General features: G+C 34.8%; 3 long non-coding RNA genes and 1 pseudogene across 5 annotated transcripts; 1 reads left to right on the top strand and 3 right to left on the bottom strand.

Annotated features, from left to right (window-relative positions):
• Positions 1–528: 528 nt before the first annotated feature.
• On the bottom strand, positions 529–5,276 carry LOC110897659. Of its 3 annotated transcripts, none has more exons than XR_004876631.1 (5): positions 4,826–5,276; positions 3,018–3,877; positions 2,059–2,944; positions 1,665–1,810; positions 529–913 (listed from the first exon to the last, which is right to left on the bottom strand). It is a non-coding gene; the product is annotated as an uncharacterized LOC110897659 (long non-coding RNA). The 3 variants fall into 3 exon arrangements; XR_004876630.1 differs by having other exon boundaries at positions 2,079–2,944; XR_004876632.1 differs by having other exon boundaries at positions 529–876; positions 2,079–2,944.
• Positions 5,277–17,180: 11,904 nt separating this feature from the next.
• On the top strand, positions 17,181–18,126 carry LOC110900674 (annotated as a pseudogene).
• Positions 18,127–19,221: 1,095 nt separating this feature from the next.
• LOC118485554 lies at positions 19,222–19,953 on the bottom strand. The gene is made up of 2 exons (XR_004876634.1): positions 19,873–19,953; positions 19,222–19,778 (listed from the first exon to the last, which is right to left on the bottom strand). It is a non-coding gene; the product is annotated as an uncharacterized LOC118485554 (long non-coding RNA).
• Positions 19,954–20,064: 111 nt separating this feature from the next.
• Positions 20,065–21,182, bottom strand: LOC110897664. The gene is made up of 3 exons (XR_002568855.2): positions 20,927–21,182; positions 20,430–20,652; positions 20,065–20,265 (listed from the first exon to the last, which is right to left on the bottom strand). It is a non-coding gene; the product is annotated as an uncharacterized LOC110897664 (long non-coding RNA).
• Positions 21,183–27,657: the final 6,475 nt, after the last annotated feature.

Below are 27,657 nucleotides of genomic sequence, written 5' to 3'. Positions count from 1 at the left end.
TGTTATGATAACACCGGTTATGTTCGGTTGATCTATTTAACATGTTAATTTAATCACACAGTTTGACCGTCATCCCATTTATTTAAACAAGTCAACCCATCCAACAGTTTAACACATTTTTTAGAACTCTTAGACCGGTTTAGCTCGTCTCCTTTTTATTCTTTCACCATACCTCTTCATCTCATTTGCCACTCGAAAACACACGTGACTTCAACTTTCTATAACCACATCTTTCAATATCTAACAATCTAATATGGATCCCTATCTAATATATATATTCTTGTTTTTCACATCTCAGTTGGAATTATATACTTTTACAATATCATTTAATAATTTTTAACATTCTACCTTATTTTTTTTTCAATTGGACTTATATACTTTTACAATATCATTTAATAATTTTTAACATTCTACCTTATTTTTATTTCAGTTGGAATCATATACTTTTACAATATCATTTAATAATTTTTAACATTCTACCTTATTTTTATTATTTATATTGATATTGATATACTGATCTTTTCCAACTAAGAATAAGGTTAAATTTTATTGCAATAATAAGATACAACTTTATATCTTGTTAGGGACTATTTGCAACCTTTAAAAATATTTAGATGCAATGACATAAAGACTAAAGACCAGCGACCACCCCTCACCATCTCCGATAAATCCCTCCCCGCGGGCGTCAGCCATATCCGGTCGCTACCTCACTGTCTCTCGCTCCGTTACCGCCCACATCAACCACCACCCACCGCCTTCTATTTCCACCGTTGGAACAAAACCACCCTTTAAGAGATCAAGCCCACAACCACCATGTCACGTCCCGTAGGACCAACTATAATGGCTAAGGGGTGTATTCTCCCAGTTATCTGGTAGCTTCACAGGGGAAAACGGGTCAACAAATGGCGATGACCTACAAAATCAATCCATAGAATTCTCATCACTCTGCGTGATTATGAAACGTGCTTATGATTTTTTATTGGTTTGCAGGAAATAAGGGCGTTGGAAAAGCAAATGAGCCCCGAGATAAAGACGTCCCCTGTCTGGTGGTCCTCCCCGGCCCCCGCCCACCCCAGGGCCGGCTCTGCTCTTAACAGTAATTTAAATATTTAAGTTATATAAAATACTTAAAGAAAAAGGGATGAAAAAGTGTTTGTGAATCAACACAGGAAAGATTGCCTGTTTAACCACCAAACCCAAATATTTTGTTACCTGTTTAACCACCAAACCCAAATATTTTGTTACCTCTGTTATCATTGTATAAAAATAAAAACTACTACAATAATAAACATATAATAAAAAAGCAAAAGTTACCAACGAAGCACAAACAAAAATAGTCAAGAAACAAGACATTCAAGAACCCCCTATACAAATATCCATTTTATATCTCAATGGCCAAGGTAAACTCGGTCAACACATAGACCGTTTCTTCATTAACCCTTTGTATGGTTAAAGACCCATTTACCTACCAACCCATGACCCGTTTTCTATTCCGTGACCCATTTAAACAAAACCGGTAACCGACTTGACCCGTACATGACCGGTAACATCAAAATCAAACCCAACACCCACTGATGTTACGGGTTGTGTACGGTCAAGTCGGTTACTTAATCTAAGTCCACCACTTATGGCTGGTCAAATGTTGTTGACTTAAAAAAACTTACACTTAAGACTTTGATTGTTATTAAAATGCTGATTCAATGAACATATGTGACCGTTTACTCCATTTTGCTGTCTATTACACTGCTAAATTAAATCTTTCTCAATACTGGTCTTGAAGATCCTTTAGCATGCCATGGGTATAAGTTCCCTGCAAGTTTAGTAGTAACATATAAGATATTCGGTTGGCCCACTAGTAAATAAGATGAAGCAAATAAGATGTCTGCAGTAAAACTAGAGTATGATTCTACGTTCCACCAAATTAACAGTTTTCCTTTCTAGAAAGATCTTATGCTTTGGCCCATTCGACTTTTAAGGAAATGGAAGATAACCCAAATGACCAGTTTACGTAGAAATTGCGCCCTCTAATTATACAGGAAAAGAAGTAAAAGCACGCACATGACAGTATAAAACCAAACCTTCGGAAGCCTCTTTATGAGCAACGTTGGCATTCATTAGCCCTGCTGCAGCTTCTACTCCAGCAGCACCTGTGTGTTTGTTTACTTTGAACAACATTGGCTTCATCCACCTTTAAAGCGTTTCAATTGTCCTCATCATCATCACGGTAGCTTAGCCTAAGGGTTGGAACAATTTCATTTGCATTTTCTAGATCCCATATCTCACTATTCAACAGGTCATCCCAATCTTCTCCATCTGTTTTCGTTCTCAGTAGCCTTCCGATTGCCTTTATAGCCAAAGGCAAACCACCACATTTTTTCTCGTGTTGCATGTGAGTTAAAGTTACCATCACCTTGTGGGTTTAGTGCTCATTGAAGCTCCTGCAGAACGTGCAATTTTGCCACCAGCATCTTCTGACGATTGCTTCTTACCAGCTTTTGCCCTGACTACTACCCCCAAATCGGATTTATTAGGTTCAAAACAGAGACATACACATACATATATATAATTTGAACCAATAAACCGGTTAGTACATACATGACCAATAAATGGTCAAATGGGTAATTAAATTGAAAATGGCTGGAACGGGTCAAAAGTTGTCTATGATAGCTTGGATGTGGATTTATTTCGTAAAATTGCTCCATTTAAATCTCAATTTAAAATGTTTGACATAAAGTATTTTTGGGTCAACCCAGTACACGACATGTTTGACCAGTACAAAGTTTACTTATTTTGACCTGTTATTCAAATTTCAACCCGTCCAACCAACCCATTTTGGCACCTCTAAAACACTTAAGCTCAGAATCTGCTGAAACTGTAAAGCTGTTCCATCAGGTAGAAATGTTCCATATGTATCTGTCACTGCATCAACGGGGGACGATATAACCTGTTAATATAAGAGAGTAATTAGACATGTGAAAACATAACTTTCACAAGGCCGATCTAAACGGTTCACTCACCTTCCAAAATCCAGAGTGCTGCTATGCTAATCACTAGGCATAAGCATCTTGCATGGCCAGGTAATCATGACATTCTTACAAAATGTGAATGCATGAGATATGTTTGCTTCAGAACAAAACAAGTGATAATAATCACCTTCATTGAGTTATCAGCTTCTTCAAATACTTGGGAAAATTCAAAAGAAGTAACTATGCATCAAGTTTGTGACGTAAAGCCTACAAGCTTCCGGTGATTCAAGTTTACTGTGATTGAATGTAGGTGTTGTTGCCTGAAAATATACAGCGTCACTCCAACGTCATGTACATACATCTATAAGGTGGGGCCGCTCATGGATACACGTAATGGATACACAAGCGTGTCTATCTTATACCAAACCATACAATGAGCTAGATCAAAATGCATAACAGAGTTCAAGAATCTTATATCAAAATGCAGAGTTTGATAGAACATCATAAACACAGTAAACTGACAGCATAAGAATGAACAGTAATTTAATAACCCAGTCATATAACGTCACTAAATTTCAAATGTCCGTTTAATATAATCAGCATCAAATTAGGTAACCTCTACATACTGGCGTTACAAATCATAGTCTAACTGTATCCACCGCTCAGTGAGGTGAACAAAGCTCTTTTACCTGTCCCACTTTGACTATAAAGGTCAAAACAACAATTTCCAAAATTGGAATTGATATGAATATATTTTGATTTTCATAAAAAATCAAAATTAATATGTATGTTAAAACATACCTTATTTAAGGCAAGCTCATTGAAGTACCTGCAGAATGTGCAATTTTGACACCAGCATCTTCCGATGATTGCTTCTTACCAGCTTTCGTCCTTACTCCATATCTATCTATCTACATGTAAAGGTAGCATTTTTAACATTTTACCAACGGACCTTACATATTTTGATAACAAAGAATTTTAAGTTTAGTCATATAAAAAAGAATTTCAAGTTGAAGTGAAACTAATAGAACTAAAATTACATAAAAAAAGCCTGTTGCCTTGATACCATATTATATTATCTTGTACACAAAATTTGGTTGTGAGAATGAAGGAGGGCAATTTCAACCCATTTACTTATGAATGCCAAGATGGGTTGATTTGGTTTGTTTTCCACTTTTTCTATCTCAAACTGATCAGACATATATATAGGGGCATATGGCTTTAAAGTTTACACTTTATTAGTGAAGCGGGTCATATAATGAGCATCTATATTCCGTCGTCTTAATAGCATAAATAGAATGTTGATGAAGATTGATTTTTACTGTAATGTGTATTTTTTACCATTTAATTCAGAGCTTGTAAACAAAGAAATATAAAAATGGTTTGCATAGGGACTATAATAAGAGCTGCCATTTGAATCACATATTCATGTAAAATGAAATACTGCCCCATTAGTCTATGCAGTAGAACACCATATTAGTCCCTATACTATAATACTTTGTCTAAAAAGAGACATACACAGATATATGAAGGGGAAGACCATGAAGCTGCAATTTGAATTACAAACTCATGTTTAAAAGAAACAGGCATTCTACTCATAAGTTACTTTAAATCCAAAGTAACCAGCAATTACGTGTTCATAAACTTGAAGTACTAATCAGCAAATCAAAGCGATCAATCATCAATTGAGCTTCAAATCGAATAGTGCAAACAGAGTATCAGAATAATCAGGGCACAAAAAATAGTAAATTACTAATCGAAATTCCAATTATCAACAAACCCATAAACCCAATTGTATCTAAATCAGAAATCAAACACATAAACGCAATTGGAATTCATAAAATTGAGGTGATACTTACAGGGATGCGTGTGTGGATGCTTTCTCGTGTACTCTCTAAACCCTAATTTCATCCCCTCATTCTCATCACAAACCTCTCAATTCTCCAGCTATTCAAAACCCTACCTTTTTAGTTTCAACCAACAGCTGCTATTTCTCCACCAATCCGTGAAACCGACACCCATGAGATGAGAGAGGAAGAGATTTCATGAAAAGATGAAGAAGATGATGATGATAAACAGAGTTGGGTTTGTGTAATTTAGGGGTAGCATCAGCTCTAGGACTGGCCAACTGGTATAATGACACAAATCAATAACCGGGATGAATCGGCGACGACGACACGATGGCCGGAAGTGAACTCCGTTCGTCTCCAAAGCGGGAAGAAGATTAACTGGTTTAATAAGTCGCATAATAGGCCATTAATGATTAGGTTGGGCCAAGTCCAACTTGTTAAACAAAGTCACTTAAGCCCAACTTAATATTACTAGTCTAGGAAGCTAGTTAAAAACTGGTTTCTTTGTAATTGGTTTCAAACTGGCCCAATTAAACCTGAGCCTAATTGATTAATGAAACCAACCTTTTTCCCTCAAAAACCACTTTCAAGATAAATTGGTTGACTTTTGTTGACTCAAACCTGAACTGGTTTGGAAAAAAAAAACATGAAAATAAAGTAAGGGATAACGGCGGCATGGTGGCCGAAAGTGAACTCCATTCGTCTCCAAAGGGGGAGAAGATTTAAGTGGTTTGAGTCACATAGGCCATTGCTGATTAAGTTGGGCCAAGTCCAGCTTCTTAAACAAGTCATTTGAGCCCAGCTTAATATTACTAGGGTTAAGGAAGTGAAAAAAAGAAACTACTTAACAAGAGCATGTTTGTAATTCAAAACCAGGATCGATATTGAAATTGGTTCTGAATCGACCCAAACATATGGGTTGTAATTGGTGTGGAACATATTTAAAACCCATTTTTGAAACTGCTTTTTTTTTCAGCCTAAAAAGCCAGTTCGAAACAAAGCTGGTTTTGACCCTTGTTGACTCAAACCATTAACAAGTTTATTTTATTGACATAATAACTTTAAATTGGGAAATAAATACAAGAAAACAATTTAGCTAAATTACTTAAGTTTTATGGTGAGAAAAAATCATGTAATAAAAAATGAATAACTGGATTTAATACCCATACAAATCAAATTATTAAAACTTAATCATATTTATTAATTAGTTTACATTGGAAAGTAACCTATGAAACTTAATCGTATTTATTAATTAATTTACATTGGAAATTAACCTATGGCGTCCCCAAAGTCCAAACCCCTCGTGGCCACCCCTTTTTCTTTATCTTTTAATAGGTAGGCTTCAAGCCCATCACCAAAGAAACCATTGCGGTATTATGGAATTGAATTCGTATTTGAGGTTTGAAGTTGCAATCTCTGTGGTTATGTTATGGCTTCTAATAAATCGATATGGTTGTTTATAAATCTTTTAGAAGCTAATTTGATGTAAAATTTGTTTGATTTTTATATGCTTTAACTTTTAAGCACATTGATATCAGTTGTTGAGTTGAAACTCTTACTTACTTCGGGTGCCTTTTATTTATATCAGTTAGTTACCTCACTCCCTTATACATGCATAAATTCTTGTGAACTTTTGAGTGGATTAGTTAGTTGATTAAGCATGGGCTTATTTTCTTAGAAATATGACACCCTGTTTCAGCTTAAATAGTCATAGTCGTTGATACATCACCTCTTTTCTGAGCCACATTATTGATCTTGTTGGTGCTTCTTTTCGTGTTTATGTAAGTGCATCATATTTATTTCAATCAAAGTGCGTGGGTTGGGTAACGGGTCACATGGGTAGAGTTCTATACGGGTTAGAATTGTTATCATAATAATATATATTCTGTTAAAAATATAAAGCAACTTGTTGATTTAGGAGGTTTTTATGAATTTAAAATCACTTTGGATGACTTTTTGACCCCTTATACATGTTTCCTTTCTAGCCATGTTGTAAATTTTCGCCCATTTGACACTTCTAATATCACAAACACATCCTGATTTCACATATCTTAAATGTGTGTATGCAATCGTGCAGTGTATGTATATATTCTCTGGTCAATGGAAGAGTCAACTCAGAGAAGAGAAAGACTAAAAGCTATGCGATTGGAAGCTTCAAAGGAGGATGCAACTCATAATAAAGATTGTTCAGCCGTTAGTCTCGCAAACCCGTTACTTGAATCCACAACTAACTCTGAAACTGAGGTGCAGACGACTTCTCGAAGCTTTTGTTATTACACCAACCCAATGGCTGCGTATTCTGGCAACAAGCAGAGGAGCCAGGTCAGCCCTCAGATATCACAGAATATTTCATCCACTCCAAGTAATACCATATGACCTTATTGTTATCACATACTTTTGAATTTCTTATGTGTGCTAATTCGTCGGTGTTCTATATATATTCTTGATTTCACCATTTGAACGTGAAAGTTTACATCTCTGCGTGACTTGATGGGGCTTAAACGGATAATCATTGAATCCGTGTTTAGTTAATTGACCTTTTAAGATGATTGGATTGGAGGCAAAAAAACTTTTGAGAGATTGTCACTAAACAAGTATTATAAATTGCGAATTGATGCTATGTTTTTATATATGTAGCAATATGAATATCAAATGGGTGATCATGTTGTACAAGTCTAAATGGGTCAATTTTACTAACCATTTTAGTCAAATTATATTACTGCAGTAATATTTTTTATTTTTGAGTGATCGACTTAGGAGGTTTTATGAATTACAAATACACTTTGAGCAACTTTCAGCTTGTTTGACCCGTTCCCTTTTAAGCCATCTAAAAAAACATTATTTTACTGATTTATTACGAATTGACCCAATCAGTAAATGGGTTGAAATTGCCACTTCTTATGCATACAGCAGTAGTTTGATTTTCTTTATGTTAATTTTTCTTATGTTTTCGACAAGCATTAAATTCCCTTTCTTATTATTTTACATAAATATTATTTGGTTCAACAAGTTTGCAGACCAATGAAACGTTTCTCACCTTCCCTTCAACCCCATATAAACCAATCGCCAAATCCACAAATGCAACAACCAAAGGGATATTATGCAAGTTCTAATCATGCTTGTTCATCTAACCCACCACAAAGCAGCTCTTTACCGAACCCGAGTTGGAGGGGCAATAGTCCTCACCCTAGAGGTGTCGGTTTTCCTAGCCCGCAAACCCACTTCACCAGTGGTCCAAGATATGGGAGAGGGAGAGGCCGTGGGTCAGGGCAGGGTGGAGGGCCAGGGCGGGCCCATAATCATGTATTGGCAGAAGAACAACGGCCCGATTGTTTCTTCAACAAGTCAATGTTGGAAGACCCTTGGAAGTTTCTAGAACCAGTAATTTGGAAGTCACTCAAAAAGAAGTCTTAAAGAAACGGGGCAGGTTTCGGGTCGCGACGAGTTTCGTACCGTGTCGACCCGTACCGTTCGACACGAACCGTTTCGACGCGTATCGTTTCGAGGCGAACCGTTTCGAATTGAACCATTTCGACCCGTACCGTTTCGATGCGTACCGTTTCAACGCGAACCGTTTCGACCCATACTGTTTCGACCAGTACTGTTTCGACCCGTACCGTTTCGACTAGTACCGTTTCGACGCAAATCATTTTGACGCGAACCGACCCGTACCGTTTCGAATCGAACCGTTTCGTCGCGAACTGTTTCGACGCGAACCGTTTCGACCCGTACCGTTTCGAATTGAACCGTTTCGACCGGTACCGTTTCGAATTGAACCGTTTCGACGTGAACCGAAACCCGTACCGTTTCGAATCGAACCGTTTCGACGCGAACCGTTTTGGTCCGTACCGTTTCGACCAATACCGTTTCGACCAGTACCGTTTTGAATCGAACCGTTTTGACGCGAACCGTTTCGACCCGAACAATTATGTTTTGCATATACATACATACACACAGGATGCAACTGTACGCTTTCGTTTTCACCTTCTCTCACTTCATAACACAGAAACAAACACACTTACACATAAGCTGTTTTGAGGTCTCATTGGCCTTTTTATGGGAAGAGTTTCAGGACTAATGTGGAGTTGTTGGAGAGATATGGGGTTTGTAATAAGGATATTGAAAGGTTGATACTTAGAAACCCTCGGTTGGTTACCCAGAGTCCCGTGAGGTTGGAGGAGAAGCTAGTTGAACTCGAGCAAGAGTTTGGGATATCGCCTGGGTCGTCACTTACACATATGTGTGTATGACTGTATCTATAAAGAAACATATATAATAAATGCAAAACTTGGTACTGTAACATTTGGTATTTTGCACTTGAATAAATGCAAAACATAATTGTTGTGTTGTAAAGAAAAAACATTTTTTTAATCGACCCGACCCGAAACCCGTTCTGACCCGAACCCATTCCGACCCGAACCTGTTTCAACCCGAACCCGTTCCGACCCGAACCCGTTTTGACCCGAACCAAAACAACCCTTTTTTTAATTGACCCGTTTTGCCCTGAACCCGTTTCAACCCCAACCCGTTTTGACCCATGACCCGACCCAACCTGACCCGTTTGCCAGGTCTATATGTAAAATATATGCATCACCACTACAATCAAACAATCAATCATGCCGTGTGAATGTGTAATAAGATATAAAATTATATAGTTATTCCGTGTAAAGACATGCATGATCGATATATATTATCATTTTATTGCGAAAGGGTCTTAGACCGCTAGGTTACTTTAATTTCATCTATGTTTTTTTCCTAAAGTTAAATGTCATTTTAGTCCATGTGGCTTGGGCCATTTTATCAGTTTAATCCAAAGGTTTGAAACGTTGCCATTTTAGTCCAAACAGTTTCAAGCGTTGTCATTTTAGTCCACTGGGTTAACTTTGTCCATTTTTTTGTTAGCTAGAAGGGTAATTCGATCATTTTATATGGTCGAGTTGCCCTTCTAGTTAACAAAATTACATATAGAATGACTGAAATGCCCTTCTAGTTAACAGAATAAAGGGATGAAGTTAACCCAGTAAACTTAAATGACAACGTTTGAAACTATTTGGACTAAAATGACAACGTTTCAAACCTTTGAACTAAACTGGCAAAATGGCCAAAACCAAGGGACTAAAATGGCTTTTAACTCTTTTTCCTAATTGTAACTATTTGGTTAAACAACATAGTTATATCGATCTGTACAAATCATAATCTCATGTTCAATAAAACAGTTTAACTAGATCATTTGGCTTGTCCCGTTAGTAAAAGCATTAATTTGATGCATAAAAAAAGAATATTTAGAATATCAAAAATGCATTTTGAAGACCACTTGCCTGACACAAGCTGCTATATTTTATTTAGCTAATCACGTTGGTTAATTAGCAGGGTGTTACAAAAGAAAAAAAAAAGCCGTACAAACATACCTTTTTAAGGATTTTCACAATAGTTTTGAGTGTTCGACCTACTCTCTTTCAGTTTACATAAGATATAAAATTATATAATTATTCTATGTGTACTTTAGATATGTGCATGAGCCATTTATTAGTTTATCATGCTATCTTGAAAGATCTTAGAAATTTTGGTTACTTATATATGATTATCTATTATTTCTCATCATAACTCTTTTGTAAGACACGTATAATTACATCAATATATACAAAGGGAAAATCTCAGATTTAACAACGCAAGTTAACTATATATTTTAGTTTGCACGTTAATGAAATTATTTATAAAAAAAATTAAGAACTAGATCTAACAAATATGCAGATCAGTTAGTTATGTAGTGACCCAGTCCTTTTTACTTTTCTCTTTGTGAGTGGGCTTCAGCCCAGCAGGATAAAACCAACACTGGGCCTTATCGTCTCCGACTAATTGCTGCATTCGTGTTTAGGTAATTATTATTGCAGTATTTAGTATGTGTAATATTGAAAGAATGATAGGGATGTAGCTATTAATAAAATTCATATTTGTTTATTGATGTTCTTGGTCCTCTTGGTCAACATATTTTAACAATTCTTTTGTTTGGGAGTAGGTAAAGTGTAGGTGTATATAGCTGTCACCTAGTTACATAACAACGAATTGGTTTGTACTTTTTTTATTAAATTTCATGGATTATATTTATTTATAATTAAAGTCAAGTTGTCAATGGTTAAGGAAATCGTTTTTATTTTTAATTCTTTTTGAACGGCAACTTTCATTAAAACGAACCAAAGAGGCCAACCACAGTTAAAAAGAAACTAATACGGAGATGCTACAAAACACAGAAAGAAATCGTTTTATTGTTGTGTCACACCCATGGTCCGATGAAAGAAATTGTTTATTGAGCTAGAATGAAAATAAACTAATATGAACTTTTTAATTTGTATGACTAGAAAACTTGACCATTCATTTTATTGATTTAATCTAGTGTAAACGAACACAATAGTATAGTTATACCACCCCCTTGATACATATTACAAAGGTAACCAATTTGAAAGCCCAACTCCCACTAGGAAACAAAGCTGTTTGAACAATGTGTGATTTACCGATGTTTTAACAATATAAGATATGATAGCTGAAAGTTTGACTTCATGTTTTGACAATCATATTCTCAAATCAGTGACCGGTTGGACGTCATGAGATGACTCAATAAGTTAACAATGATATATACATAGGCAGGTAAGGTGATTGACGTTGCTCTATTAAATGATTATTTCAGATAGGCTTAACCTTTGGTTCAATATAAGTGAGAGTAATGATTAAAGCATCCTATAATCTATCTATACATATAATAAAAGAAACCATTTATAGGACACTTGTCATTCATTGAGACTATCTATTTTTTTGTTTTCTTATTAAATAAAAATAATTTACAATTTTAAGGATAAATGTTGATCATCAACTCTCAATTAAAAAAAGATAATATTAAATCAAATCTAATAATTATTATCTAATACTATATATAAAAGCTAACACTATTACATATTTTATCATGAACCGTTTGAGGACATTTTGAATATAATCTTTCAATTCCAATATATTCCCCCACAAATTTATCGGCATTTGGCAACCACCATTCTCTTTTAAAAGTTAAATTCTTATTCCCTAACTAAAATATGTTTTTACTGTTGGCTTAAAAATTTAAGTAAAACTAAATTCATCCTCGGCAATATAATTTAAATATTAAATTGATAACAGTAAACAACCCCGTTACTTATTTTTCTATATAATCAGTTTAATTGATATTCATATTATTTATAATAAAAAAATTAGATGACACAAATTATTTTTAACAAGTCTTAATGAGTAAAATAATATAGCACACATAGTGAGTTAGTGACCGTCATGTTGAGTTGTACAACGTGCAACATGTGTCCCTCACATGGTTTCTTTTATTATATAGTATAAACTAGATTATAACCCCGTGTATTACACGGGTTGAATAAATGTGAATCTATATACTAAATAATAAAATAATATATCTTTAAAAACTTTGTTTATTACATGGATTGAATACATATAGTTTTATATACTAAAAAATAAAAAGTTATATCTTTAAAAACACATTGTATTGTTGTACATGTTGAATAAATATAATTTTATACATCAAATAATGAAAAAAATACTAAATAATAAATTATTTATATATTTAAAAAACCACGTGTATTGTACGGGTTGAATAAATCTAATTTTATATATCAAATAATAAAAAAAGTTATATTTTTAAAAACTCATGTATTACACAGGTTGTATAAATGTAATTTTGTATAGTAATTTATAAAAAAAGTTATATCTTTAAAAAACCCCGTGTATTACACGGGTTGAATTTATATATCAAATAATAAAAATTATATTTTTAAATAATAAATGTAATTTTATATAGCAAATAATAAAAACTTATATCTTTAAAAAACCTCGTGTAATACACGAGTTGACAGTTCTGATTAATTTCAGATTTTGATTTCCTGTATTTTCTCTCCTATTAAATAATAATAATTTTTCTCTCCTTAAAATTACATCTTAAGTCATATTCTTATTTTTATAAAACATATTTAAAAAATATATAATATTTTATTTAAAATAAATATATTTAAAACATTTACTAATTATAAAAAGTTAAGTATATTTAAGACATATTAATTATTATAAAGAGTCATAGACAATTTAAATATGTTACCTAAATTTGGATGTAAAAGTATAAACGTAAATATTAAAATAAAATCTCTCTACGATATAATAAAACTATAAAACCTATTCCTATATCTAAGGAAATATATTATAAAAATAATAATTTAATATTAATAGTATATTTTCTAAATAAGTTTTTAATCTATACTATATCTCTACGTATATCTCATAATTATATATATTAAATAGTATATCTCTACGTATATCTCATAAATAATTATTTAATTTTAATATGCTAAAAAATAGATGGCTCCAATGACTGACATATTATTATATTATAATTCATAGCTTAATATATTACGGGTTATAATTTGTTGTTGGATGAATAAACGGGTATGCTAGAAAATAATAATCTGATTTCTATTTTAAATATAAAATAATGATCGTTAAATTAGGTTCTTTGTAGTCTACGAATGCCTTATATAAAACAAAAATTATAAATAAAATAACTTATATTTTTTTAAACGGCTAAGCTTTTTTTTTTCCCTCCATTAATTCTAAACTAAATAACTTATATGAGTATAGTCTCCGAATCTATATCTATACTATATAATAAACAAACCTATGAGTGACACTTATAATTTATTGAGGCTATCTATTTTTTGTTTTCCCTTATAATTAATAAATAGTACTTCGAAATTCATTTTTAAGACATGTTTTGATGACTGTATGTGTCAACTGATTAAATTACATTTTATTCAACTTATATAATACACAGTTTTATTCAACCTTTGTAATACGCAGTTTTATTCAACCTATGCAACACATGTGTTTTTTTAAGATATATTTTTTTATTACTTAATGTATAAAATTATATTTATTCAACCCGTGTAACACACAAGGTTTTAACCTAGTAAAGTATATAAAGTATATTCTTAATATATCAAAGTACTTAAATAGTTAATTTTGTAATTTTATTTAAGCATCCTATATAAAAGTCCATTGTTAGTTAACTTGTAGCAATAATCTCCGTGTATATCCTCCCATACCTGATACAATTTGGGCCTACATGGGCTGAAAACAGGAAACTAAGAGCATGTTTGGCTAAGTTTTTCCAACCAACTTATTGATTTATTGGCTTAATCAAAAAGCCAATAAGAAGTTTTAGTGTTTGACAAATGCAACAGTCCTTTTCAAAATGACTTTTTGAGAAGGAGAAAAAGTCATCAAAAAGTTATTTTTGAAAAGTTAGAATGTTGTGACTTTTTGAACTAACTTATTGACTTATTAGCTTTTAGTCATTTTACATCAATAAGCTATGCCAAACACTTTTTAAAAAATAACTTACTGACTTATTGGTTTTTCCCACCCCATAAGCTAATCCAAACACTTTTTTTAAAAACTCCTTTTCAAAAAGTCATAAGTCAATAAGTCCTTTTCCTAAAAGTCGTTTTTAACTTAAATAAGCTTACCCTAACATGCCCTAATGGCCATTTGCTAGTGTTGTAAACGAACCGAACGTTCAGCGAACAGTTCGTGAACCGTTCGGCGGGAAGTTCGTTTATGTCCGTTCGTTTATTAAACGAACGAACATGAACAAAAAATTTTCGTTCGATTAGTTAAATGAACGAACATGAACAGAGGTCTCGTTCGTTCGATTGTGTTCGTGAACGTTCGGTAAGATGTTCGTGAACGTGTTCATGAACATTTGTTGATTTGCGTTCGTTTATGTTTGTATGTTTATGTTTTAATTGAAGATCTTTGTACTTTCTTATATTTAATTTGTACTTTTTATATTATTAAACTTTTATTTATAACAATTAAACTAGGAAACCCGCTTTCAACTTGTTTATGCATCATTTCCCTTTCATTTCTCATTATTTACATCGGCGAATATGATCGACCTCCGTTCCACAATAAGAAATTCAAGTTTGAGTGCTACTCTCTGGGCCATCTATCTTTATCCTTCGTCGCGTTCGCCAATTTTGTTTGTGTTTGTTTGTGTTCGTGAACCGTTCTCGAACACGCTCATTTCGTTAATGAACGAACACGAACATAAAATCTCGTTCGGTAAGTGTTCATGAACCGTTCGTGAACACATTTATTTCCATAACGAACGAACATGAACAAGGCTTTGTTCGTGTTCGTTCGGTTCGTTTACAGTCCTACCATTTGCCAATGATAGATAGTTGTTGGGCTCAAACCAGCAGCCCAAATGCAGTACATATTTTGAAAAACAATCACCGTGGGCCGCTTGCAATTGTTCTTCACATCAGGTGCGTGCGTTCGAACCACCACTTTTCCCCATAATCACGCTCCCAAAAAGTAATTTATGCCTTCGTTTTAGTTGTTGTTTTGATTTCAATCGTTGCCCCCTTTGTGGGTTTGTTTTTTATTGTAAATTTCTGCTATTTGTGACTAGTGTTTTCTTGTTTGTGTTTTTTGCGGTTGATTTATGAACTAGATGGTTTTTTTTTTGTCTTCGGTCCGTAGGGTTTTTTACGTTTACGTGAAATTGGGAATGTATGTTGCGCTCTTGTATGTTTGTTGGTTTTGTTTTTGCTTGTTTTGAAAGGGATTTTAGCTATTGAGTTTGCATGCACACCAGGTGTTTGTTTTAATGCCTCAATGAAAGATGCCTCTTTTTGTTACAATTTTTTAAATGACTTTGTTTTCAGTGTGTAACTATGTGGCGTTTTGGAGCGGATCTCAGGTTGTTAATTTGTTTAGAACATCAGATGATGGCTTTGGGTATTTTGTTCTATTCGTATCTAAATCATAGATGTAATTGAACACTTGGTAAAATGAATTAGTTGAGCTGGCTTCTTATTTAAGAACCCATATAAAGAAATTAGCAATTACTCGATAACAAATAGGCTTACATGTATAGAGTAAGGTTAACATACAAAAAGCCTTATCATACATCACGTAGGAGACAATGGTAACCGTTGGATCAGGGGTATAATCACGCATGGGACCACATGGGACCACATAATCACGCATGGGACCACATAATCACGCATGGGACTATAATCACGCACGTTCTATGATAATAACGCACGTTATATTTTTTGTCATGTATGTTAATATAGGTTAAGCCCTGAAGTACATTATACTTTCTCTACATGTATATATGAATAAATTAGAATATTTATTGGTCAAAACATTACCCCTTTGACCCGTTTTAACCAACCCGTTTCTGGCCTCAATTGGTGTATAGCCACTTTTTGTTTGTTTAACAAGTGTAATTCAGAAAAAATTTCAGTTATCTAAAGATGAATTTTTTTATATATACAAATTTAGTTGTGGGGTTTGGAGAACATGCATGCTTGCCATTTCACTCTGTTTAAGCTTTTATAAGTTAATACTTTTTTAGTTTATAATTTATGCATCATTTTGATAGACAATACATTCTTGCTGAACTGAGGGAGCATAAAAACTCTTATACTGACTTTGACTTTTTTCAACTTGTTTTACTGCTTTCATGCTATTGGTTCAATCGACTTCATTTTTTTCTTCGTGACGACTTAGTGTGTATGTAGTGTCGATTTTTAATAAAATCAGAAAATCGATCATGTGTATTCCTTAACTTCTTTTGTAAACTAGATCGACATTCATGTCGTAGTATCCAGTAGGTCGTTTTTCATGCCTAAATTGGGGATGAGTGCTAAATTTGGGTTCTTGAACCTAAAACTCGAGGTTTTCCATTTAATTGATTCAAAGACAAAGAAGTTTGTAAATAACAGGTTATATGGATACCTAGACTCATATTTCTATATGTATAAATTTCGCATACCCTTGAACGAGTGACCCACTAACCCGTTTCTTTTTCAGGAAAGTTTATGAGCTTTTATTAACTAATTATGTTATTTGTTCATAAAGTAGAAGTTTAGTTTGATGGCTATGTATAGATTTGTATGTTGCATCATATGTACTATGCAGATTGCTATTGAAAATGGTCACTTAATCTGTTAATTTGACTATATCTTTGGGATTCATTTGATCTTTTACGCTGCTTATGCTCAGTTAGTTGTTAGATTACTTTTTACTATTTATTTTATTGGGCTTGGTTAACCTACAATTGGGCTTAACGTACATTGCGTACGTTGTGAATATATAACATGCGATTTTGTTTATTTAATCACCATGCGATTTTGTTGTTTTTTTTTCAACATGCGATTTGTTATGATTTTTCAAAACATGCTATTGTTTTTTTTACTCATGCGATTTTACCCCTATTCAAAAAATCACATGTTGTAAGTACAAACTTCGCATGTTATATATTCACAGCGTATGCAATGTACGTTAAGCCCAATTGTACAATACACTTTCTAATATCGCTAGCTTTTACATGACCACTCACTCTCTGTGTGTATAGGGATCCGGATGGGGAAAATGGTCAATTCATCAGCCAACATCCGATCGAAAACAGGGTACTCTGTTTTGGTCACTGGAGCAGCTGGTTTTGTCAGAACCCACATCAGCGCCATCTTGAAACGCCATGATCACTGCGTTTTAGGGTTAGACAATTTTAACAATAATTACGATCCTACCCTCAAAGGACTCGTCAAGTTTTGTTGGAAAAAAGTGGGATTTTTATTGTGGAAGGGGACATAAACGACACCGTTTTGCTGAACAAACTCTTTGACGTTGTACATTTTACTCATGTGATGCATTTAGCTATCAAGCTGGTGTTAGATACGCAAAGCAGAGTCCGTACTCTTATATTCATAGTAACATTGTCGGTTTTGTTAATGTTCTTGAAGTATGCAAAAATGCAAATTCACAGCCTGCAATTGTTTGGGCATCTTCTAGTTCTGTTTATGGGTGAAATACAAAGGTACCCTTTTCAGAAAAAGACCGAACTGATCAACCCATGAGTCTATACATCGCAACGAAGAAAGTGGGAGAAGAAATCGCGCATATGTATAATCATATTTACTGGTTGTCTTTAACGGGTTTGAGGTTCTTTGCGGTTTATGGACCGTGGGGTAGACCGGACATGGCTGACTTTTTCTTCACTAAAGATATCTTGAAACGAAAATTTAGGGAATACTTCGCCTGTACCTGTTTCAGAGAAGTTATTGAAAGTGAAAGCGAAACGTTGTGTGATGAAGTTGCCTAGAAATGGGGATGTCCCATTTACTCATTCAGTTTTGACTTTAATGATTTCCTTTGTTTTGTTATCTCATTACTTGTCTTTCTTTTTCTGCATTTAAACTTATATTGTAAACTGAAGTTGCAATAGTATAAGGGGTCGTTTGGTTCGTGGAATTCTATGGAATTGGAATTTATTCGGTTCATAATCATGTTTGGTTGGATATTGGAATGAAAACATCAAATTCCTTTAGTCGAGGGAATTTAAGAATCCTTCCTCCTACCCAAGAAAAGTTTCCATTCCAATGGAATGTTGAGCAAATGACAAGAATAACCCTTAAAAACAATTGGATCCACATTAACAAACTGGTCCACATTTTCTCTATATCAAAACAGATTCTTCGTATACAATCAAATGTACATATTTATCACAAAAGAATGGATTTTTATAATCAAATAATATATTCTGTTCTTAAGTTCCATTGATTACTTATGAGAATGAAATCAAAAGGATTGATTAACGAGTTCTAGACATTGAAATTAAAATAATAAAAAAATCAAACAGTAAATTCTTTTATTATACATCTAGACATTGAAATTAAAATAATAAAAAAAGATCGAACAGTAAATTCTTTTATCAAACAAAAATTGTAGTGATCAATGACCACTGCACACAATCCATGGCGGATTTTTCGTTGAATTGGGGAGGGGGTTAATTTTGTCTTTTAAGTTTTTCAACAATTCAATTCCATTAATCAATTTACCAACCAAACATTCCATGAATTTTCAAAAGATTCCATTCAAATCATTTTTGATTCCATTACAAAACATTCCATGAACCAAACGCCCCCTAAGGTTATCAAACAATCATGTTGTAATAGTGGTTGTGCGTTCTTACCATCTAAATCGCAATCACTAGTTACATAAATCTATTAACAACCTAGGACAATATTTGTGTAAACTTTATAGGTCATGTCTACTTTATTTATCAAGTCTTTATAATATATTGCAACATGAATGGATATCTTTCGAGTTACTACCAAGTGAATTACATCTTTCTAGGACACTAATGTTGTTGGGAGATTGACTTTGTGTGGATCACAATCAAGCTAATACCCTAGATTGATTATTTGTTAGATTGTAACGAAATATTAATTAATCAATATGTCAAGTATCATTGTTTCATCGTCAATCAATTGAACATAGCAATAAACAAGAGTAGAAGAACAATTCTTTTGAGCGCAAGGTATTACTCAAAATCAAATGTTTCAATACATCATGAACTAGTCACAAATTTTACAGACGATTTCCTAGATATGTTAGGTTGGGTGGCTTGCAAATTTGCTCTAAAGTTTGCACACATAATTCAAGCACCGAATTCATACTCTCAACTGCTTGACACGACAAGCTATGAGGTCAAGTGATAATAAATTCAATGCGGACTCATGTTTTTGTTATCTTGTTGAGATGTATGGAATTGACAAGTGACAATTACGTATAACATCCTCTCAACAGATTGTCTTCGTCAAATGATAGGCTAATACGTGGTATCTCTTCTTCATTAGTGAGACTTCATCAATCTTCACTAGAGGTAACTTGCTTCAGTGGTAAGTTCTTTTAATCTTCACAGATGGTAACTTGACATCACAGACAAGTTCCATTCATTCTTTATTGGTTATAAGTTCCAATCAGAGGTGCGTAACTTAGCCCATGAATGCCAAGTGCCATCAGACGCAACTTGTAACCACTCCAAGGGTTCCTTGAAATTAACAGCCTAAAAAACAACAAATAAATATTTAGTTAAAAAATCCAGCCGTTTTTTTACAAGCAGACGAAATTAATTGAAACTGCTAAAATTGGGGGAAAACCTTGGCTTCAAAATTGGAGCTCTAGATGACGAAATTGGGTGCCGAGTTTTGGGAAAACCCGCCTATAGCATTTGTCCATGTGTGTGGCTCGTCGAGACGTGTATGTCCAATACTTATCCCCCATATAACTTCATACGTACTGAAAGTTAATCCTTTTTTAGCATGAACCATTTTCCAATCCATTTCGGTGTGTCTAATTGCACCAAGTACGAGTATGCTAGATCATGGATCAACTCTGTATCACCATCAATGTGAAGATTAAGCATTTGCACTTTTGTTTTCATTCACCTTGAAAATGAAATAACTTAACTAAATAGAAGCAAAGATCTTCCTTCATCTGCAGCACATACGCAAATTCTTGAGCCAAACAAATTCTTTGTCCCTCTTGTGTTTCTTCATCAAAATAGTAAATCATGTTAAAACTTTTGCTTTGGTCATATGACATAACTTGAAGGTTGACTGTTAAACAAGACCACATAAAATTTTACAAATCAATGGTTCAGTTACATGATCTGAACGAAAAAGGAATGATCAATATGGGTTGTATTTTTACTAACCTGCAAAGCTGTAAACTTAAAGATGCTTTGTGGATGAAAGCAACAATGTGATGAAACCATCTTTCGGGGTTCGAATGCATCAAACTTGACCCTGCCTATCGCATATGGCTGATAAGGTATGGTAATCTCCTTTCTTCACATCATAACCAATAGATACATCATCACCCCGCAAAGCATATAAATCTGGTGTCTGATGGTATTGTTTCCACCTAAAAGTTTCATCCTAGTAAATAACAGCATATGAAGCTTGCCACATTTGTATTATAAGATGTAAAGTTACCAAAAGTGTAATAAAAAAAATTAAAACCCTTGAAATTGTTTTGGTGAAAAAAAATCGACTTATCATTGAAATATTACTTCTTCTGTTGAGACGATAATTATTAATAATAATTAATTTATAACTTTTAGACAAAAAGAACTTTCGGTAGGCCCAACCTGTTACGATATGGACCTCTGACTAAGTTATGAGAAATTGCTAAATATATGAGATAGCATACCACTGGAACTGCATGATAGTTCTGTTGAAATCTGCATGAAGATTCTGCATCTTTTCTAGGCTTTCTTCACTCGCACCGTTTGCAAATTCTACAACATTTGTGACCTTGTTTCTCATTTTTGTTGTTTTTTCGATTTCTGTTGCAACCTTATCTTGAATCTCAGTAATGTAACAAGAATGTTAAAAAAACTCAAGAAGCTTGATAGATTTTCTTCTTTCTTTAACTGCAAATTTAAAAATTCAAGGGTCAAACAATACTCTTTGACATTAGTGGCCAAGCCCGTTGCTTTTCAAATTAAATATAACAAGAATGTTAAAATAAAAACAACTTTTTTTTTCCATTAAGATGATGTGGAACCTGTTGCATTTCTATCATAGTTATAAATCCATTTTTAATGAAGAATGGTAACCGATTTGTAAATCAATATAATTTGTTTGACATCAAGAGTCAAACTGTAGTTCATATTTTGTGGATGCGACAATTTTAAGTCATTTATATATAATACAAGGGTTCATGTGGTTATCTCAAATGGATCAAATAGTATTTTGAAAAAGTATACTGTAGGTCCCTTTTCTCGGAGGATCGAGAACAAACCTAAACCTTGTTATACTAACCCACTAGCGAGTGCGGAATCCAAGCTAGTAGGCAAACCGAGATGAAGCAAGTATAGAAACACAAACACACAATATTTCACCGATTAACACCACTGTATTAATGCGTATGAAGGTTCCGGTTACAAGCTCAATGTTTACAATCAGTTTGCAAACTCTCAAAGTGTGTGTGTGTGAGTTTCGGACAGAATGCTCTCAACTCTCCAACTTTCTGTCTGTGTGCATCTCCCTTTCACACTACACTGCATGGGTATATATATACCCAGCACAGGATGTCTGGTCGAAGGATCCGATAGATGGTCCGAAGGATCATCTATCGAGGACAAGGTAATCGAAGGATCAGCATTGACCTCGAAAGATCACCTTTCGAGGTCTATCATTCGAAGCCTATCTTTCGAGCACCTCGAAGGATCAACAATATCCTTCGAGGCTATCCTTCGATGCAGACAAACATATCAAACATATGTTAACTGTTGGCCAAGTCAAACTAGGAGGATAGTTGACTTGGTCAACTTACAGACTAACTTAGGACATCGTTTACATACAGACCGAATACAGACAAAGTACAGACACAAGTGCACCAACAAACTCCCCCTTGGCTGTAGCTTTGTCTTTATCTTCTATAGTTGCAGACTCGTCTTGAACTTCGATGGTCTTTGGTCTTCGAGTTACCAAAACTCTGATGTCCTTTCAAGTCTTCATTGTCGGAGGATCTTCAAAGTCTTCACGTCTTGAAAGCAGAGAGTGTATCAACAAACTACCCGTATCATGTAGGAAGTGTGTTGACAAACTCCCCCTTAACATAAGCTCCCCCTTGAGTTATGCTCGTGAAAAGACTTTATCTTTATGAAGTGAGATCCTTGTGGTGTTGATGATGGTCAGCGGCTACTCGATCATCTTCATCTTTTGAGCGCCTTCTCGTCGTGCCTTCATTCCAAAGCTTGTCATCGACCATGTTCTCCTAGCCTTTAGAATCTGCACATGCAAGAAATCTAAACGCGTAATGAGAACAACTGCTTGGAACATAGTATAAGCAAATGACACACGAATGACCATGTCACAATCAAACACCGTCCGACAGTTTGAAAGTTTAATAAATTTGTCAATTTTAGTCTTTAACTTTCAAAACCATGCAAATTTCGACCGTTTATGAAGATTTAGTCAGTTTGGTTTTCAGTCAGGTTTCAGGTAACGAAGACTCGAGCTCCAACATCGTACGATCGAAAATAAAGTAGAAAGAAAATCTTTTTAGCTTTTATAAAGTTTATATTAAAACACGCCTAAAATCTTTTTGGTATTTTTGAAAGTAAAAGACAACAATTTAAAATCCTTTGAGTGTTATCAAACGACATCACCGCTAATGTCGTGCTGATATGCACCAAACGACGAAACTGTTTTAAAAGAAAACAATAAAAGTTAAGCAGTAAATAAATGAATAAATATATACAAACATTCTTTTTGCGAGTTTCGAGGGTAAGAGAATCATATCAGTGTACGGTCATGCCAAAACACTCTTGTTGTTCAGTTAGTTAATATTAAGATAAGCATCCTATAACAATTATCGATATTGTTGTCCACTTAAGCTCAACTTATCAGATGTAATCATGGCGAGGGGATACGTTAAGGTATGATTTATACTTACCGACCGGTGTTCATCCACATCACGACACATTCCCGTATCAAGGTATGCACGAGAGTTCATCTTACCGGTGAGTATACCGATTATCATCTGTTTGACCGTATAAAATGTGAGATACTCACTTATTTTGATTTGAAAACAAGCCCTTTGTGATATAATCACTTATTGATGAGGAACTTGATTTTCAATATGCATGAGGGCACAGGTGCAAGTCCGTGAACAGGTCAGTACTTCCGTACAGCAGAGAGACGAACTTGACACCCGGATAAATGTGATATTTTATCACTTATTTGATTTGGACATGTGATTGTTTATCACTTATTGAGGTCGAATGCAGTATGTAATATGTACACGTATGTATAGTATCATGGAAGATCTAGACTTGCGTCCCCATTATTTTTCGGTAAAAGATACAACCATGATACCCAGATGATAAGCAGCATAAAGACCGAATATCTCAGAACCTCGGCAATCTATCAAACGAAATTTCGGTACTAAGACCATATGCCAATGAATGGTTCCCACCTGGTCTTCAGTCGATTAAGATTTATATCACCCTGCACACTTTAAAATGATTGTGAGCCTACCGATACATCTTATATAGAGCTGCTTATCGTTTTGCATTTAAGGTTTAAAGAGATTTGGATAGACCACTGATGTACTATCATTTTCTCTTTTGCTCGCCAGGAAACTCATTTTTGTTTTTCTATTGTTTTTGTGTTTTTGAAATTTTTCGATGTTTTTGAATTTTCCGATTTTTGGATTTACTCCCCCTAAAATCAACAAACTAAGATAAATTTAAAAACACACAAAGATATGTATAAAAATGATTTTCCGATGTTGGTTTACTCTTGCTTGACCTTAATGCCGTTTACCAAAATTAAGTTTTATCAGAAAAGATTTAACTAATTTTGGAAAAGTGAGTTGGCATGTCGGTAAGCGGTGCGGACCATGACAACATTGATGAGTTTCATATTGAAACAATCACGTGTGAGGTGATATCCGAGATCAACGTGTCAGGTCAAAGAGTGCTGTATGAGATGATAATAATTCATAAAGCAGCTTAAATATCGACAAGTATAGGAGAAATTAAGAATTTAAAGGCGTATCCTGCAACTGTTTCATGCATTGCAAGGAATCGGAGTGCTCTCCCAAACTTGATATCCACCCGGTGTGGACTTCAAGGTCGAATCTGCAGCTACTGAGAAATCTCTTGACAGCAACAAGGTCATAAACCTCCGGGTCCGGCTGGTCTTCCACATTGTACCAGCGAAGGTCTTTGACTTTCTCTTTCAGAAATGGTGTGCGGATGTTCAATCCATGCAAAGGCATCGGCACACATTTCACTTCATTCGTTCCTGAGGACCCGATCAAAAACCATAAAGACCAAATTTAGGCACGTTCTTCATTTGGTCGAATTTTGCATCTTCATTCAGCCACATTTTCTTTTTCTTTCCTCTCTCTCCATCAAAGGCAACAATTTCTTCTGTCGCCTATCTTGTGCAAGGACATTCCACTATCAATAATCCTATGACTATCGATAGTTCCTCCTGGAACTTCCTGCACTCTCACTCAGAGATTAGTTGGAGAGGGGGACCCAAGCCTTCATAGACTTGGGTTGCCCCTGAGAATCAAGAAATGTAATTTCAATTTCCTGATAATTTTCAAGCACAACACCTCCCCCTGAACTTTCACCTGATTTAGGTTTCCAAGTTTGTTTTTGTTTACCAGATTTTTGTTTTTGTTTACCAGATTGTGTATTATGTACAATTTCTGGTTTTAATGGTTGTGACAAACTCGGTTTCCTTTTAACCGCCGTTTCCGGTTTTAAAGCCTTTTTGATCACCTTTACATTTTTACGTCGTTGTTTTGTTTCTTGTTCTTTAATAGTGCGTTTATCATGTTTTGGAGAAACAGGACGACGTTGTGAGTGACCTCGTTCAGTGGGGGTTCTTTCAACAAAATTTGGTTTGGGCGAGTTTGTGCAGTCTTTAATGATGTGCCCAAACTTCCCACATTTGAAGCAAGTTCTCCTTTCAACAAACTTAGGAGAATTTGTTCGACTAGCAGATGTCGAACCTGTAGAACCTGAGGTACTTGCTCTTTCATCACACCCGTTTGTGTGTTGGGTGTAATTGTTATCACTATTTCGTTTCAAAATCTTGACTTTTTGTACAAAATCGGTGTTTGATTTGTTTTCAAAAGTCTCAATTTTATCCGTACCCTGTGATGCTACAAATTTAACATCTTTTGCTTTCTTCTTGTAATGAGCTCCTTTTGATTCAACCTTAGCCTTTGGCTTTGGAGCTCGCTGTTGTTGTTTACCCTTAAAAGCAATTGGTTGTTGCTTTGTCGGTGATTTCTGATTTCCAAATTGTTTTCTGATTTCAGCCTTTGGAATTGGATCACATTGAGTTACAGTAACTCCAGGGATCGTCTTTCCCAAAAACTTGCTTGAGTTATCTTCAAAAACTTTATCAATCAAGGATGGATTGACATTTTTAATTGGAAAATCATTGTTTGAATAAATTTTAACATCTCCGACCAAAGTGTACAACAAATTATTGCTTTCAACAGCAAACACACTTTCTTTGTCATTCTTGACATCTTTGACAGGATTTATCACTTTCTTGGCAACAGGTTGCACGACAGGAGTAGGAGGATCACAAAGAATATGATTCTCAATTGGAATTTCTACTCCTTTCGCCTCATCAAGTGATTCATCCTGGTCATTCACATCTGATTCATCATCTGAAGAATCACATTCCTCAATAGTTGGAGGACTTTGATTTGAAGCACATGATGACTTTTCTTTGTTATCAGATGAGCCCTCCGATGAATTGTCCGGTTTGAACCCTAGCCCAGTAGCAAATTCCTCAACGTTAAGAGGCACACTGGGTTCATACCGAGGCATTTCCTCTTCATCGGGCATCTTGGTATAGTTGTCCATCAAAGGGGGTGGACACGCCCTATACCCTACACCTTTCACATTACCTTTCAGTTTTTGAACGTCTATGATGTGATCGAGCACAAATCGGGAGTTAGAATAACTCTCCAACTTTTGCTTGATAGCATCATGCTCGCATTTGGCAATGGCTAACTCCTTTTTGGTTTCCTCAACAAGATTAATATAATCGTTAATACTAACTTGCTTATGATAAACAACTTTGTTCAATTCGGAAACACTTTTCTTTAGGGTTTCAATTACAGATTTAAAATCCTTTTCGTTTTGAGTTAACACCATGTTTGCCTCTCTGCACTTGGACAGTTCAATAACCAAACTTTGATTGTGACTATGAACCGTTTCAGATTCACGTTTCAATTCATCACATTTAAGTTTCATATCGGCACAATCACTACATATGCTAGGAGTTTTAGCTTGAACCTGACTTGTAGAATCTGTGACATTATCCACAAAGGCAATCTGAGAATGAGAAGAGAAAGATCCATCTTCAGTGAGAATCTTCTCCATTTCGCTCGATGTAACATCAGCTTTCTTGATCAAGTCAGATTTTTGACCTTTTGTCTCCTTGGTATCATCCGACACATTATCAGCTTCAGAATCAGTTCTTTCGGTTAAATCTGATTCTTCATTTAAACCTGATTCTTCATCCGAGCTGCCACTATATCCTGAACTGTCATCATTTCCCGAAGGTTCATCATCATTGACATTTTTGACAATTTCAGCATAGAACGCAGTTCTTGTTTGATCACCGTTTCCCAACTGTATGACCGGACCACAATCGACACTTGGATCAAGTTGAGGCTGTGTTGTGGAAACTTGGGCTTGTACTTGGGTTTGATTGAACTGTGGACACGGAGAAGAACTTGTATTGGATTCAAACTCCGTATGAAGCTTCGGTTGCTGAACAAAACTAGAACTAGCTGAAGGACCAAAACCAGGCAAATACACTTCCGTGCTTTGAGTAGGTGTAATCCTTTTGGCTTTTCGAATTTCCACTTCGTTCTTTTGCTCCAACTTCTGAATGAATTCATAGATATTAACATTGACAGCATCTAAAACGCCCGTATGCTTTAAAAACTCTATGAATGGGCTCCACTTTGGAGGTAGAGCATCAGCAAACCGTGCTACCATTTCCTGTTGGGATGTACGAACACCAGAATAACACATTTCACACATCAAATGATAATAACGAGTAGTCATATCATTTAGAGTTTCATTCTCTAAGAAATGAAATGATTCGAATTTCTTCTTCAACAGATCCTGGCGTGTCTTTCTAGTAGCTGTATATCCTTCCCCTCCCGCTACCAAAAGATTCTGCATGTTTTGATTTTGATTCGACACCATTGCCCATTGACTTGAACTTATTGACTGTTGTTGTTTAGGTATGGTACTTGTCATATACTCAGCCATCGACATCTGTTTTAGATCTGGTTGTGAATCCGTACTCCAATCCCAAGGACTTGTACAGCTCATTTTGATCAAATAATAATTGAGAACCTTCACAAACACAAACTGT

This window comes from Helianthus annuus, chromosome 13 (assembly GCF_002127325.2).
Source record: "Helianthus annuus cultivar XRQ/B chromosome 13, HanXRQr2.0-SUNRISE, whole genome shotgun sequence".
Taxonomy (NCBI): domain Eukaryota; kingdom Viridiplantae; phylum Streptophyta; class Magnoliopsida; order Asterales; family Asteraceae; genus Helianthus; species Helianthus annuus.
The sequence above is the reverse complement of the archived record's forward strand: the minus strand, read 5'-3'. Positions and strand labels throughout refer to the sequence as shown.